General features: G+C 53.9%; 1 pseudogene; it reads right to left on the bottom strand.

Moving 5' to 3' along the window:
- Positions 1-12,459: 12,459 nt before the first annotated feature.
- LOC113888164 lies at positions 12,460-13,913 on the bottom strand (annotated as a pseudogene).
- Positions 13,914-14,465: the final 552 nt, after the last annotated feature.

Raw genomic sequence — 14,465 nt, 5'->3', positions numbered from 1 at the left:
GTAGGAAAAATCTAAACAGCCATACCCTTATACAGCAATTTCACTTCCAGGAATTTATTATTAGGAAATAACTGGACAACTCCACAAAAACATATGTACAGGGATTTCCAGGGAGAACAACCTAAACCTCCTCAGTATAAACCTGGTTAAATAAGTTATGCTACATGGATATCATGGAATTGTCTTTGGCTACCAAAAATTATATGAAGCCATATTTAGTGATATAGAAAGAACCCCACATTATAATAAGTACAAAAGCTAGACTACAAAAGTGTGCAGTGCGATACTTTTTTTTTTTTTTTTGGAAAATTCTATGCGAAATGTACAAAAAAAAAAAAAAAAGTCTGGAGAATATATAGGCCAGAAAAAATATTTTTGGTTACCTCTGAATTATAGGATTTTGTTTGAGTTTTACTTTTTCATATGTTTCTGCATTCTCTGAATTTTAGGTAATGAACATGTATAACTTTTGAAATCAGATAAAATCAGCAATGCTGAAATGCTCTGAAAAGTGGAATGAAATGCTTGGCCAGGAGACTTCAGTAGAAAGGTGATCGCTCTTCCCTTCCATTCCCACCTGAAGCCAGTGCATCAGAGCATCTCCAGATGGAATTATGCTTCCACTGTCTCAGGCAGATGAATATCTATCCTCTTTCTTAAAGTTTCCAGAAAAGAAGCTTCAAAATTTCCTATGACAATCCATTCCAGAGTTTATCAAATACATCTGAAAAAAGAAATTTCACCTAATGTTTAATCTGAAACACCTGTTCTGTGATTTAAGCCACTGCATTTCTGCTTCAATTTGCAGTGAAAATAGGAACTGGTGGCTGCCGTTGGTTCTCAATCAGTTCAGCTCAGTCATATCTGACTCTTTGCAAACCCATGGACTGCAGCATGCCAGGCCTCCCTGTCCGCCACCAACTCCCAGAGTTTACTCAAACTCATGTCCATTGAGTCGGTGATGCGATGCAACCATCTTATCCTCGGTCATCCCCTTCTCCTCATGCCTTCAATCCTTCCCAGCATCAGGGTCTTTTCAAATGAGTCAGTTCTTTGCATCAGGTGGCCAAAGTATTGGAGTTTCAGCTTCAGCATCAGTCCTTCCAATGAATATTCAGAAGCGATTTCCTTTAGGATGGACTGCTTGGATCTCCTTGCAGTCCAGGGGATTCTCAAGAGTCTTTTCAAACACCACAGTTCAAAAGCATCAATTCTTCAGTGCTCAACTTTCTCTATGACCCGACTCTCACATCCATACATGACTACTGGAAAAACCATAGCTTTGACTAGACGGACCTTTGTTGGCAAAGTAGTGCCTCTGCTTTTTAATATGCTGTCTAGGTTGTTCACAACTTTTCTTCCAAGGAGCATGTGTCTTTTCATTTCATGGCTGCAGTCACCATCTGCAGTGATTTTAGGAGCCCCCCAAAAGTCTCTCACTGTTTCTATTGTTTCACCATTTATTTGCCGTGAGGTGATGGGACTGGATGCCATGCTCTTAGTTTTTTGAATGTTGAGTTTTAAGCCAGCTTTTTCACTCTCCTCTTTCACTTTCATCAGGAGGCTCCTAAGTTCCTCTTCTCTTTCTGCCATAAGGGCGATGTCATCTGTATATCTGAGTTTATTGATATTTCTCCCAGCAATGTTGCTATGCCAACAGGAAGCTTCTTAAAAACAGTCCCCTGAACCCCAGAGGGACACGACTGCAGGCTGGAGACAAGGTGGCATGGAGCACTTTTTTCTGCCCTTGTCAACCAACGATAAGTCCCAAAAGCAGATGAAAGACCCTGGCATAATTTTCCTGGTTCCCTTCCCCATAACATCTTTGTGCACCAAGTTTATCCCAGCCTTTCAACTTATGGAACCCTCCCTGCTGTCCCAGCAACTGTGCACTGTTACTACACCCAGCATACAGATGTGAAACCTTAGGCTGGAAAACAGTCATCAGTGGCTCAAGATCTTAAACCCTGGCCTCTGAGCCACGACACCACAATGCCAAGGACAAACCCAGGCAAGGACACTGATCTGGGCTGCTCAGCCCTGCGCTGTGAGGCTGATGACCATATACCCTCACTGGTAACCGGGGTACCTGGAGGGTGACCAGGGCACAGAAGCCAGGGTGGGCGAGCAAGAGACAGCTTCCAGATCATGGGCTGACAGAAAACCACAATTTTGCTCAGGGAAAACATGGCTTTTGCAATTTTGGGTCCAGGTCAATCCTAAGAATATGATTAGCTACTAAGCATGTTGCAAGTGAGGGCCGGGTGCCACTCCCTGAAGGCAACTTTCCATCCTGTCCAAAGTTAACTCACAGGTTTCTCCGAGACAGAGGGAGCCGCCCAGCAGGGCAAGCAGCACCAACTGCAGCACAATGCCATTTACGCCATCTCCTCTACCTGCATTTCCTATCAGCGCTTGAGAAGTGTGCAATGAAAACAAGTCAACGAGGTGGGCTTAATGCTGCTGAGCTTCTGGTGTCATCGCCTGTATCTCAAAACCAGAGACTCCTGAATCACGTTAACACCCGAGAATTGTGTGGCTGGATCCAGGTTTTGTGAGGCTGTAGTGGGAGACCGCACCAGGCTCCGGATGTCCTGAAACAAGATGGTGTATAGGTTTCTGGAATTACAACCTAGTGAATACACGTGCTTGCCAAGGGTCCCTCCTCTTTTTAGCTCTGCTAAGTCACTTCAGTCGTGTCCGACTCTGTGCGACCCCATAGACGGCAGCCCACCAGGCTCCCCATCCCTGGGATTCTCCAGGCAAGAACACTAGAGTGGGTTGCCATTCCTTCTCCAATGCACGAAAGTGGAAAGTGAAAGTGAAGTCGCTCAGTTGTGTCTGACCCTCAGCGACCCCATGGACTGCAGCCTTCCAGGCTCCTCCATCCATGGGACTCTCCAGGCAAGAGTACTGGAGTGGGGTGCCATTGCCTTCTCCCTTTTTAGCTCTAGGTTCCTCCCATTTCTACCACAGAAGACCATGGTTGGTACCAAAATATCCCACATCCTGAGGCAGTTTGGCAGATGGTGGGGTGTGTAGTCATCCAGGTTGACCTGGGGCTGGCCCTCAGTCCTGCCTGTCCCAGGAAGGGCATTCCTGCAGGCCGAAGGCTGGAAGAAGGTAATGCATCCAATATCCCTGGGTCTCTGTCAGTCCTCTGAAAGTGTTGGCTCTTATTGGGGCTGGGGTCATGTGTGCCTAATCTTTTGTCCAAAAGCCTTGGGGGCCACGAGAGTTTAGAGATTTAGAAATCATTAATAGGGACACAGAGATCATCAATATGCAGGCAGGGGCTGGCAGACATACTGACATGGCTGCAGTGAACCATGAGACTGTTAATACCAAGTGGGATACGTAGAGAAAATTCAGGATACTATAAATAGCTTCTTGGTATCATCTATTTTTGGTGGGACTACCAAAAGGGTTTAGATCAAGTTGCTGAAAACACTTGGCTGCTGAAGTGTTCTGGGTGATGAAATGGTGAACAGCAGATCATGGACCTGAGGCAGCAGGCAGATGTTGACTCCCGCACAGTTCAGGGAAGAGGCTTCCAGCTTTATGGATTCCTGGTCATGGTACAGCCCCTAGTTCACAAAGCCTGTCAGTTTGACTCAGCTCACACTGCCTTCTGACCCCAGGGGCCACTATACACATCTTTACTCAAAATCCACCAATGGCCCTCAAGTCCCAACCCAGGCCACATCCTATAGGACCTTTGGGACTGGGGGCTGATGGTGGCCATGTTCTCCTCCTTTCCGAGTTGGAGGCTCTTCACTGTCTGCCTGTCTCCCAGCTGCAGGTTTCAAGGCACAAGCCTGCATTCCCACTCATTCTGGGGAAAGTTCTCTTGGGAAAAGAGATGCCTCTTCAACCGCTATTCGTAGTAGGTGCTTTCTGGTTTATAGATTGCTTTCATGTGCTTTCATCTTGTGACCTCCTCTCTCCTATCAGATGCACCGACAAATAGGATTACTCCTAATGGGGACATTTCACACTGTGCTCATCCTTCAGATAAAGAAAGGGAGACTCAGAGAGGGAGTGATTTGCTGAGACTCACACTGCAGCAGTGGTGGTGCTGGGAACAAATCCAGGTTTGAGATGGCAGAACGGAGTGTCTGCTTCCTCCCACACTGCCTCTGTGGAGGACCAGAGCCTGCCCAGCCTACCTGGCTAGTGCTGCACATACCAGCACGCAGCCTTGCCTCTGCAGGCAATGGATGCAACTTTACAGCACATCAGAGTCTCTAGAAATCCTTTGCCAAAAATCCCTTGGGGGACCTGAACTGACGGTGTCAGCTTGGTGACCCTACACAGACTTGCCTGTTCCAGCCACACACCTGGGCTCAGTTCCCTCCATGGGTCTGACCTATCGGGGGGACCTCCCCCCATTTCCCAGCCAAGGAGACCCTCTTCACTACAAGGCCCGATCCAGATGGCCCTCCCGTCTAAAAACCCCTCCATGGTCCTTTGATATGAGTCAGTGGTTGGTTCCCCACTCTTAATACTCCCCAACCTCTGCCTCATTTCAGGCTCTGCACTGCACAGGTCTGCCTGGAAAATGCACTCCAGTCTCCCAACACTCCAGCCCTGAGTGATGCAGGGGTGAGTGGACACCTGACACCCTGCACGGTGGAGGAGCCTCTTGCAGGACAGGTGTCCTTGGGCTTGAACACGCTTTGCCTCATGAGGTCTGGCACACAGACCTGCCCTCTCCCATCAGGCTGTGCTTACACCAGAGCTAGCAGATGGCTGGGTGGCCAGTGCACTGGAAAGAGTTCTCCTCCCCAACCCAGCAGCTATCTGCTGTGAAAAAAGCCAAGAGCCCCTCCCACCAGGCTGCATGCAGGGCAGAGCATGGCGCCACCCAGGCAAAGCACTTGGCATCCTGTGTGTAGACACAGCCACCGCTCAGGCACCAATTCCTTTTGTCAGTTCTCCTGCTCGGCCAGTAGTGATCATGAACCTCAGGCACTGTGAGGGCCCAGGCACCAGGGCCCACTGTGGACACCTCCAATGCCTATCTGTGCTCTGCACCTCCCGACCGGCTGGCAGGAACAGTCAGGTCAACGTTGCAGGTGAAGGGATGCCCTGCCCAACTCTGCCTGCTCCCTGTCCCCTTCGTGGTGAGTCCCCAGCCAGCCTCTGGCACCAACTCCCCCCCCCACCCCACCCCCGGGAATAGCCTCACGAAAGACCCATCCCAAGAAGGTTGGCCCGAGTGAGAGGTAGTGAGATAGGGCCTTGCTACAGGGTTGACATCCCCTGTCCCACTGTTTATGAGGACCCATCCTGGGGGTAGTCGGTGTGTACTCAGCCCTGGGCTCAAGGCCACAGCCCAGCTGCTAGAATTTTGCTGGGCTAGCAGGGGGAGAGGAATTCTCTGGCAAGTGAGAAGACCCAGGCCTGTGGATCATGGGAGGAATAGAGGGAAGTGACGTTTTTGCTTTGCTGTCCGCAGGGGATGAGCAGCTCAGGGTGAAAAACAATGAGAACCAAGGGGTGGCCCAGGGTCTCCCCGATAGCTGACAAAACCTCAGGCAGTGGACAAACATCTGCCCAGGATTCAACAGGAATGGCTGAATCTCAAAGATACTGAGCATTCTACCAAGGTAGGCCTGACCTGCTGGCATCAGAGGTCCTCTTGGGAAAACCTGCATCCCTGACATTAAAGCTGGGAGACAAGGAGGCAGGCCCCTGAAGACCAGGACTACCCAGACATCTCTGAACTTCTGAGCTTGTGGCAGCAGCCCACCCACCCCACCCCACAATGAGCTGGAGAACCCCTCACCCCCACCCCCAAGGGAGCAAATGGGACTGGAGCCCTCCCTCACAGGTGCCCTCCGTCCCAGGAAGCAGGGGAGCTCGCCGCCCCGAGATGTGGCAGGACCCACAGGACTACCAGCAGGAGAACCAAGGAACCATGGGAAGAGGTGGTCACCTACTGCCCGGCCAGCAAGCAGAGCGAAGTCACCACACAACATAGGCTGAGCTCGCCAGGCCTGGTGATGGAGGAGACGGACAACACCTCCTTCCCACCATTCCCACTGCCCAGGGACTGCAGCAGAGGTCAGGGAGTTGTAATGAGTGGCCAGGAGCCAGGGGCCATGACAAGGGTTGCCACTGCCCAGGAGGCCAGATCCACAGAGTGGGGAAGGTGATCAGTACAACATGGCCTCCTTGGGGCTCGATGGGTGGGCAAGGGACCAAGGTACAGTCCAAAACAACACTGAGGCCAAGAGCAGCCGCCCCAGTAAACAGGTCAAGATCCCTCGTTCAGGTTTGGCCCCTGAGCCAGTTCTCAGACCTGGAACACGGATGGAGTGGGTCCCAGAGGAAGGACCACAGCAAACAGACACTGGAACAACCCCAGCTCCTCTCACAAGGACCTTGGGCTCTGCGTTGGTGACCCCACGCAGGGAGGTGGGACCACCAGAGGGGTGGAAGTTGCTGGACCCAGGGTCAACTTGACACTGATGTGAGATACCCAGGTAATTCTGACTCTGCAGCCACTTCGGGAAGACCCCCTGGGCTGGGGTTTCTGGGCACAGGGGGTCAAGGGGCAAGGGACACTGGGCCAGTCCCGAGGATTCATCAGTCTGTCTTGAGCTGGGAGAGCCTGGAATGCAGTATCCCCCGGAGCCAAGTGCAGGGCTTAGTGAGACATCTGTCAAAGAGTCCTTCAGAACCTGGGGGCACATGTTATGTGAGGGAAAAATGGTAAGGCCAAACAGAAACCCCGCGTGAACTCCAGTGATTAAGAGAGAAACGCACAGAAAAAGAGGGGGAATACATGCCCCACTCATGAACTGGAGATCCTTCTCAGCTCTGGTGGTGCCTTATGGGCATCCTCTGCTCCTGACTTCTCACATCCTCCTGGTGCTTCGCCAAGTCACCATGGTGGGCACGCAAGTACTCAAAGGGTAGCTCGATGGGGCTCCCACCCAGAGCATGAGAGTCCACTCACTAAAGTCCTCTCACCATGAGTATGGGATGGCAATGCACACTTGAGACCACCCTCCCTGCTCCTCGATCTCTCAAACAAAGCACCTGGACCCATTCAGTGGCCCTCAGCCGGTGTCCAGAAGCCCCCTCCAGTGCTAGGAGGGCCTGGTGCCTGGGTTGTGGACAACCTGCCCAGACAGAAGACAGTGAAGAGCGCATAGACCCCAGAGCTTGGGTGTGATGGAGATGCGCAAACCAGCATCTCCAGGTCCCAGGTCAGATGTGATATAAAGGCCTGTGATGTGAATGCAAGCAGGTCAGCGCCAGAGTCTCACAGAAGGTCCTGAGGTCCCCCTGGGGCAGTGTCCCATCCCCTTGGCAGGCAGCACCCCGAGAAGTGGCAACCAAGTGGCCACTCATGTCCTCTCAAGATACTGTGGTGAAACTGAGATGAAATAAAAACATGTCCAGTTCTCAGGCTTGCCCCTCGATCTGGGATGTATGGAGAGGGATGCAGCCAACAGGAGCTGCCCTGGGGACAGAGGGGAAGGCTAGTCAACCTCCTGGAGCTACATGTCCATGCCTGGGCTTGTCCAGTGTGTGGGAGTCCAAGGCCCAGAACTATAGCTAGGCAGGGACCGAGGGACTGACATGGATATGAAGGAGCCCTCTCTCATGGGCAGAGTGCTGGATGCCAGGGCAGAGTCTCCTTGGGGACTGCTCGGCCCAGGTTCCAAGCCTGGGGGTGGATGGCAGCCCCCACTGGGAGGACCTGAGGGACCACGCACTGACCTCTGGGGTACTTAAGGCTCCAAGAGACCAGGTGAATACTGAGTCTGCCACTAGCCTGCAAACAGAAGAGGATAAATCTGAAACACAACCAACCAGGGCAGGATAAGCACCCAGACCCAAAAGAAGTGCCCAAAACTCAGCACAGAAAAGACACACAGCTCAGTGGAGAGATGGGCAACAGGCATTTCAGAGAGGAAACCGCATCGGCCAAGGAGGACATGCGGGAACCCGAGAATCTGGGTTGAGCCCGTCCCAGGTCAGTGCTGCCCTCAAACACACAGCAGGAGCAACGTGGAACCCTCACCAAGCCTCAGAGACCCAGGTGGGGTGGGAGGCAGCACTCCCTGTGGCTCAGTCCCCACATCTGGGCACGTGAGGAGAGCTGGGGCCAGCAGCAGGGAAGGGATGGGTGCAGAGAAACACCATGGAGCAGGTCCTCACAGCTGCTCCCATCAGCAGCCACACATCATAGGTCTCCAGTTCACTGGGCAAGGTCTCGTTCAAAACCAGGATTTGGAGGAACAGCAGCAGCCCACAATCTGTTCACAGGACCCTCCCTCATGATCTGAAACCACTACCAGGAGGTTCTGGGGTTTCTGGAGACAGCTGGTAACCACTCTTGGGGCGAGGAGCAGGTTGCCACCATGAGGGAGTTGGGTGTGGTGATCGCTCGGGTTCCTGCAATGCTGAGGCCTCAAATCCAGGAGGCAGCCTCTACCCCTCAACTTGTGCCTGGGAGGCTTCTGCAAGGAGAGAGCAGGCTGCACGCTGGAAGAGAAGACTGCTTTACCACTCAACATTCCCATGGCAGCAGTTGTGTGGGTGCCTGGCTAATGGGAACCAGGGAGACACCGACCTTGCCTTCCTGGAACTTGGTGACCCTTGGGGGGGGGTCCAGATTCGTGCACAGCAGCCACAGCCTGGGAGGAAGAGAGGGGCAAAGACAGGCAGCAGGAAGATGCAGAGTGCCCCAGAACTCCCAGATGAGAGCATCTGGCACCCGAGTGAACGGAGAAAAGAATGTTACCGTCGTACCTGGAAGGAGGACAATAGGTTGTCAGGACAAGAGGAGCCAGTGGTCCAGGGACAAAACTGCACGAGAAAGTGTGGGGTCCCGGATGTGCTCTGTGCAGAGTGCAGGGCCAGCACAGCTACCCAGAGTGCGGGGTGATGAGGAAGGAGACCTGAGACCACTGGAAGCCTCCCCCCAGGGCACCACAGACAGGTTGGGGCTTAAACAGGAGAGGGCTCAGCTGCACTTTCAATCCGAGGTTGACAAGGACATAGTGTGTGGTGTGACACAGAACCGATGGTGTGCAACTGGAGGAGAAGAGACAAGAGGGGTCTAGGCAGGTGGGGAGACTAGGCTGACAGCACTGGCCCCAGGCCATGAGGCCTGAGCTCAGCTAGTAGCAGTGGGGACAGGAAAAGGAACATTTACTCTGATCAGGCACTTGGGAGGCAAGGAGACAGTAGGGAGGGCGGTGGTCAGGAGCAGAGTCAGGTGGCTGCCCTGGGTGGGCTGAGCCCCCGGATGAGAGCAAGAGTTCAGAAAATAGTTTTGAAGGCGAAGCTGTCTTTCTCTGAGACATCCCAGGTCCCAGGGGCAGCAGGAGACACAGTGAGGATTTTCCTTCTCATCTGCCAAAAAGACAAAGAAAAAACAAACAAACAAACAAAAAAAACAGACTGTTGCTCAGCACTGGGTCAGCAGCCCCAGGGTGGCTTGGAGGAGAGCTGGCCTGGGCTTTAGGCCCTGAGATGGGGGATTCCGCCCAGAGGCCACGCCTCTCACGGCTTCCCTGGCCCCTGGGGTCCAGTCTGAAGCTCAAATGTGATCGCTGTCACTTTGACTCTCGCCAAGTCTCGGGGAGTAGACGCCTATGGCAAGGGCTCCAAAGGGCACGGTCTGGCCTCCTCCAAGAAGCTGGACAGGCCCAGCCTCCATGGGTTCCCCGGGCCCACAGCTCCATCCCTGTCAGCTCGGCCCTGCTCTACCCCAGCCCAGCTCCCCAGGGGCACCACCCCGCCCTACGCCAGCCCTGCCTCCTTCTCCAGAATCTCCTCCTCACCCTGGTCTTTCCCACACTTCAGCCCAAGACTCCTTGCCCTGCTCCTCCCACCTCCGTCCCTCTCTTCTGCTGGCTGCTCACTTCCTGATCCTCCTCCAGGTCTCTCTCCAGGCTGCTGGTCTCGAGGCTCCTTCAGGCCTAATCTTCCAGGCTCCTCAGAGTATGGAGGCTCCTATTTTGTCTCCTAGCAGACAGGGCGAGCAAGGGAATGTGCTTTGTTCCTACGTGCATGCCTACATGAGTATGGGAAGACATACACACTGGAAATCAAGGGCTTCAGTGTTTGTGGGCAGGACGTGACCAAGGCCAGCTTGCACTTTCACCTGTCAGAGGTCTCAGGTGTTGGTGGCAGATCACTGTCCTGCCTGGTGGCCGCAGCCTGGCCATCCCAAAGCGCCCATGACTCGTTCTGCTTGCAGGAAGGCGGGACCTGCTTCATATGCAGAAGGTACCTCCTGGCAGGCTTTCCAGGCTCTGCGGCCAGGACCGCCTGCCAGGCAGCCAAACTCCACCTTCTGGTCCCCTCCACGGCCACAGTCCCTGCCCACCATCCTTCTAAGTGTGTGTCCTGGCATTGTGTCCTCAACTTCCTTCCAGCCTCCTCCTTGTCCCTGGACTGTGACCTCACGCAAGCGCCACCTGAGCACGGCGAGCCAACCCCACCAGGCCCTGACCCTGTAGGGCTCAGCTGCTTGTCCATGGTTCCCCTCCTGGTGGGGCCTAACCACAAGTCCATGGAGGACGGCGGCCCACTGACTTGGCGGGCCCCCAGATCCTTCCAGAGTGGCAGTGTGAGGGGAGACGTCATTTGCTCTTGTTCCTTGTGGAGTCTTCTGGGCTGTAAATCTCCATCACTCCTGGGGGATGGGTTTCTGTGCTGTGGGCTGAGGCATCATGGGGTCCCTGTCCCAGCCACAGGAGGACAAGCCAGCTGCTGTGATGAGCAGAACCAACCCTGAGGGAACCTGCACGTGTGTTTCACATCAGTTGGGCCCTCCTGGGTCCCCGTGGTCTGAGGCCACTGCCCTGAAGAAAAATGTGGTGGCTTGTTGTCCAACATTGCTGTCTCGTCACAGGTGATTTTCTCCCTGTTCCAAGGGTGCAAGTGAAGACGCCCAGACAAGCAGGAAGAAGAGTGTTTTCTCCTCTGGCCGCCAAACAGGCACCCTCTGCTTTGAAAGGTAGGAGCGCTTGCAGCCCCTTCTTACTCAGGGATCCCACCCACACAGTTGAGATTTGGTGGCACCCAAAAGGAAGGGGTTGGGTTGGTTGAGACACTGAATGGTGGAAACTGGGCAAGCCAGGGATCCAGTCACATACCCGAGTAGAGGACATAGCAATGGCTAAACCCCTGGCAAGAACAGGGAGCGCTCCCTTCACAGACGTTCCTACTCTCCTTCATTCTTTCTCTAGGATCTGGGCAGGGCCCAGGGCATCTGCTGACAGTGGAGTCAGTTGTGTGGGAAGGGCTGGGAGGAAGGTGCCTCCCAAAGGCTTAGGGAAGACACCTGGCAGGGCCGTCCAGTGTGGCCCCAAGGCCAAGGCCAGATTGGTTAGCACAGATCTGCCCTCAGCAGGCCTAGAGTAACATGAGGGATCTTCAGAGCATGGGCAGTGATGGGGCTGGGACCTGAGGGGTGGGGTGAGGGTCAGGGAGAAGCCAAGCCCAGGACTGTGCCTGTCTGTGCTGAGAAAGGACCAGAGGCAGGCTATTAGGCTGCAAAGCTAGCGGGACCCTTGCCCCCTCCTCAGTGCTCCCAGAGTTTCAGGACCCTCTGTCTTGGAACTCACCAAGTGCCTCTGTCCACCTGTCCTGCCCTCCTTCCTGACTTCCCCACAGACTGCATGTGATGGACGGGTCCTCTGGGTCACCACGCCCCTGTCAACAGACAGCATGGAGACAGATGGAAAGAGCCAGACCTCTGTGACCCCCTCTTCAGTGTTACCAGGCTTGCAGGATGCTTGGGCACTTGGGCTTATGTCTGGACCAAGGGGTGTGTGTTGGACATGGTACCTAGATCCTAAATACAACTATGAGGGCAGAGCAACAAGGGCTGGTATTCAGCTTGTGGAAATCTTGTACTTGTCTTTGGGTTTGGGGTCATGTGTTTCCAAGGCCCTTGGCAGGTGGAGTGACCCTGCTTTCCAGTGGGCCTCTTGGGCATGCCCCTAGATTGGGAGCTGAAGACACTCAGCTGCTGATCAGAAACTTGTGGCATTGTCGGCGGACCCAGGAGGATCCCATTCTGCTTCAGGGTGCATGACTCATGGAAGTTGACACTCCCATCATCAGGAGCAGGACTGGGTCTTCTGCTGTGTGAAAGGCAAGGCCCAGGGTCCCACCTGTCCTAGGCTGGCCTCAGCGCATGGCTCGGGAGCCACACTCTTGGCCAAACGTGTGAAATGCTGCTGCTTCAGATGAAAAGGGACCATGGGGACCAGACTGAGGCCTGCTTGGGGTGTGGGCTTCCAGCCTCATCGGGCTCACCCAGTGCCGTGTGTGAATAGCATAGACAGACAGAACACAGACTCACACTTCTCATTCAATTCTTTATTTACTCCCGTCGAGTTTTGCTGTACTTTATTAGAGCTAGAAATAGATTTTTGCTTACAAGAGAATGCTTTTGAGTGTCCCTAGGGACCTGGCAGCTCAGGGATTGGGATTGTCCTTGAACTGCTCACAGAGGGCACACGTGTAATCTGAGGACTCCTCCTCCTCCTCGTCCACCTCAGGGGCCTCATTTGGGGCCACAACTGAAATGGCCACCTTCACGATGGAATCATAGGTGTTGTACCTATGTCATCACCAAACCATAATCTGGGTACCTTGGGGGACTCTTGGGCAGTTGCCCTGCGCCGTCCCTTCCAGCAGTAGCCGGGGATACAGACATGGAATTGCTGGACATGCCCTCTCCACTGGGGCCACCCAGCTCACTGGGGAGATGGTTTTCCCTGGCCTGCCCGGCTATACTGCCTATAAACCAAAGGCCACAAAACAGAAATGAGCACTGGCGGGGGATTCTGTGAACCGTTGGGGTTCCCTTCTGGACCTTCTTGTCAGCCTCTTGGGTGGACTCATTGTGATGAAATCGAGGAGAGTGTCTGGTCATCACCACTTGCTTCTTTCTCTTTGGGGACACTGTTGAGCTGGTGGTGGGCTGAGCAGTTGTTTTGGGGTCGCCTTTCCTCTAGATGTTCTGCAGGAGCAAAGGCTTGTCTCTCTGAAACTTGGAATTGCGATAGATCTGAAAGGAAATGAATCACTTTAGCCACCGTGGGGGAGAATGGCCATTCCTCGCCGCCCTCCTCCCCACCACTGTCCTAGCCTTGCTTAAGTACGGAGATAAGGTCTCTTCATTCCTGGCAGGTTATGAGGCCCTAGCAAGTGCACTCCCTAGAACTCCCCCAGTGCTGGCCACACTCGATGTGTTACCGGCACTCCCTGACATCAAGCGGCCCCTCAGGGGCTGGAGTCACCCCTGTGGATCCTGTCTAGGGGATGGTGGAACACGACAGGCCCTACTTTCTCTTCTTTCCTTAACCACCCTCTCATGAGAAAAAAATCTCTCCTGGGAAATGAAACCTGTCTAGCACTCAGCTCCTCGAGTCTAGTCTCCCCAGGGCTTTCTACATTACCATCATCCTCTTCTTCCCCGCAGAGCGGCCTGAAGGGCAGATTTTATTGAACATACAGGTTCAGTTTGTGAATGAAAGTCTTAACGCTGTCTGTCTCGAAGATCCTGTCTGCACCTCTGTGCTGGAAGACCTCCGTCTGGAAGAGATCTGCCTTGATGACCACCGTGTCTCCCTCATCGTTCCAGTGCACAGGGGTGAAGGCTGCATTCTCCATGATCATCCAGAGCTTTCTTGGGAAGGACAGCCTGAGGAAGGCATTGTTCTCTTCCTCATTGGCTGTTTCTGGATTCAGGCCCTGTCGGGGCGGGTTGTTGGGGGCCCAGATCTGGACTTTCAGGTTGGTCCCATAGCTTCTCCAAAGCCTCCCCTGAATCCACGTTTGGATCTGGGGAGACCTGCTGTGGCCTCTCCACCAGTTGATGGGGCCAGCGGGGCTGCGCATGTCTCATCAGAACTCTGACTAACCATGAAGCCAGTCTAGCTCAGGAGCATTCACTACCTAAGCAGTGAACACTCATGGCAGAAGGGCCTCAGACCACGGTCAGGGTGCCCAATAAACACTGTCTGGAGATTCTAGAATCTCGGCTGTGGGCCATGCAGCCAATTAAGTGGTCAGCTTCCTTAATTCCTTCCTGATATCACAGAGGTGATGCGGAGAGGCAGCCCTGGCCCAGTGTGGGGGAGGGGGGATGGGAAAGGAGATGGGATCCCTAGCTTGTCTCTTCACTGAAAGTACAGAAAAGTATGTTTCAGGTTGCCTGAAAAGGCTTCCATCTGCTGCCAGGCGCCTTGTTTCAGGAGGCCAGGCCCTGGATGGGTTGACAAATGTGCTCCTGGCTTCACTCCCCTCCCTAGTAATGGGCAGGCCTGTGGCTGGCTTTTCTTGAAGAGCCCTGATGAGTCCTAGCTCGGCTAACACCAAGAGAGACCCCAGGAGTCAGATGGGACCCTGGCAGCTGTCCCTCCCAGAAGATGGGGTCCGTAGTGTCCTGGTTGGCCTAGCCTGAGTTGGTGGCCCCC

This window comes from Bos indicus x Bos taurus, chromosome X, assembly GCF_003369695.1.
Source record: "Bos indicus x Bos taurus breed Angus x Brahman F1 hybrid chromosome X, Bos_hybrid_MaternalHap_v2.0, whole genome shotgun sequence".
In the NCBI taxonomy this organism is placed as follows: domain Eukaryota; kingdom Metazoa; phylum Chordata; class Mammalia; order Artiodactyla; family Bovidae; genus Bos; species Bos indicus x Bos taurus.
The sequence above is the reverse complement of the archived record's forward strand: the minus strand, read 5'-3'. Positions and strand labels throughout refer to the sequence as shown.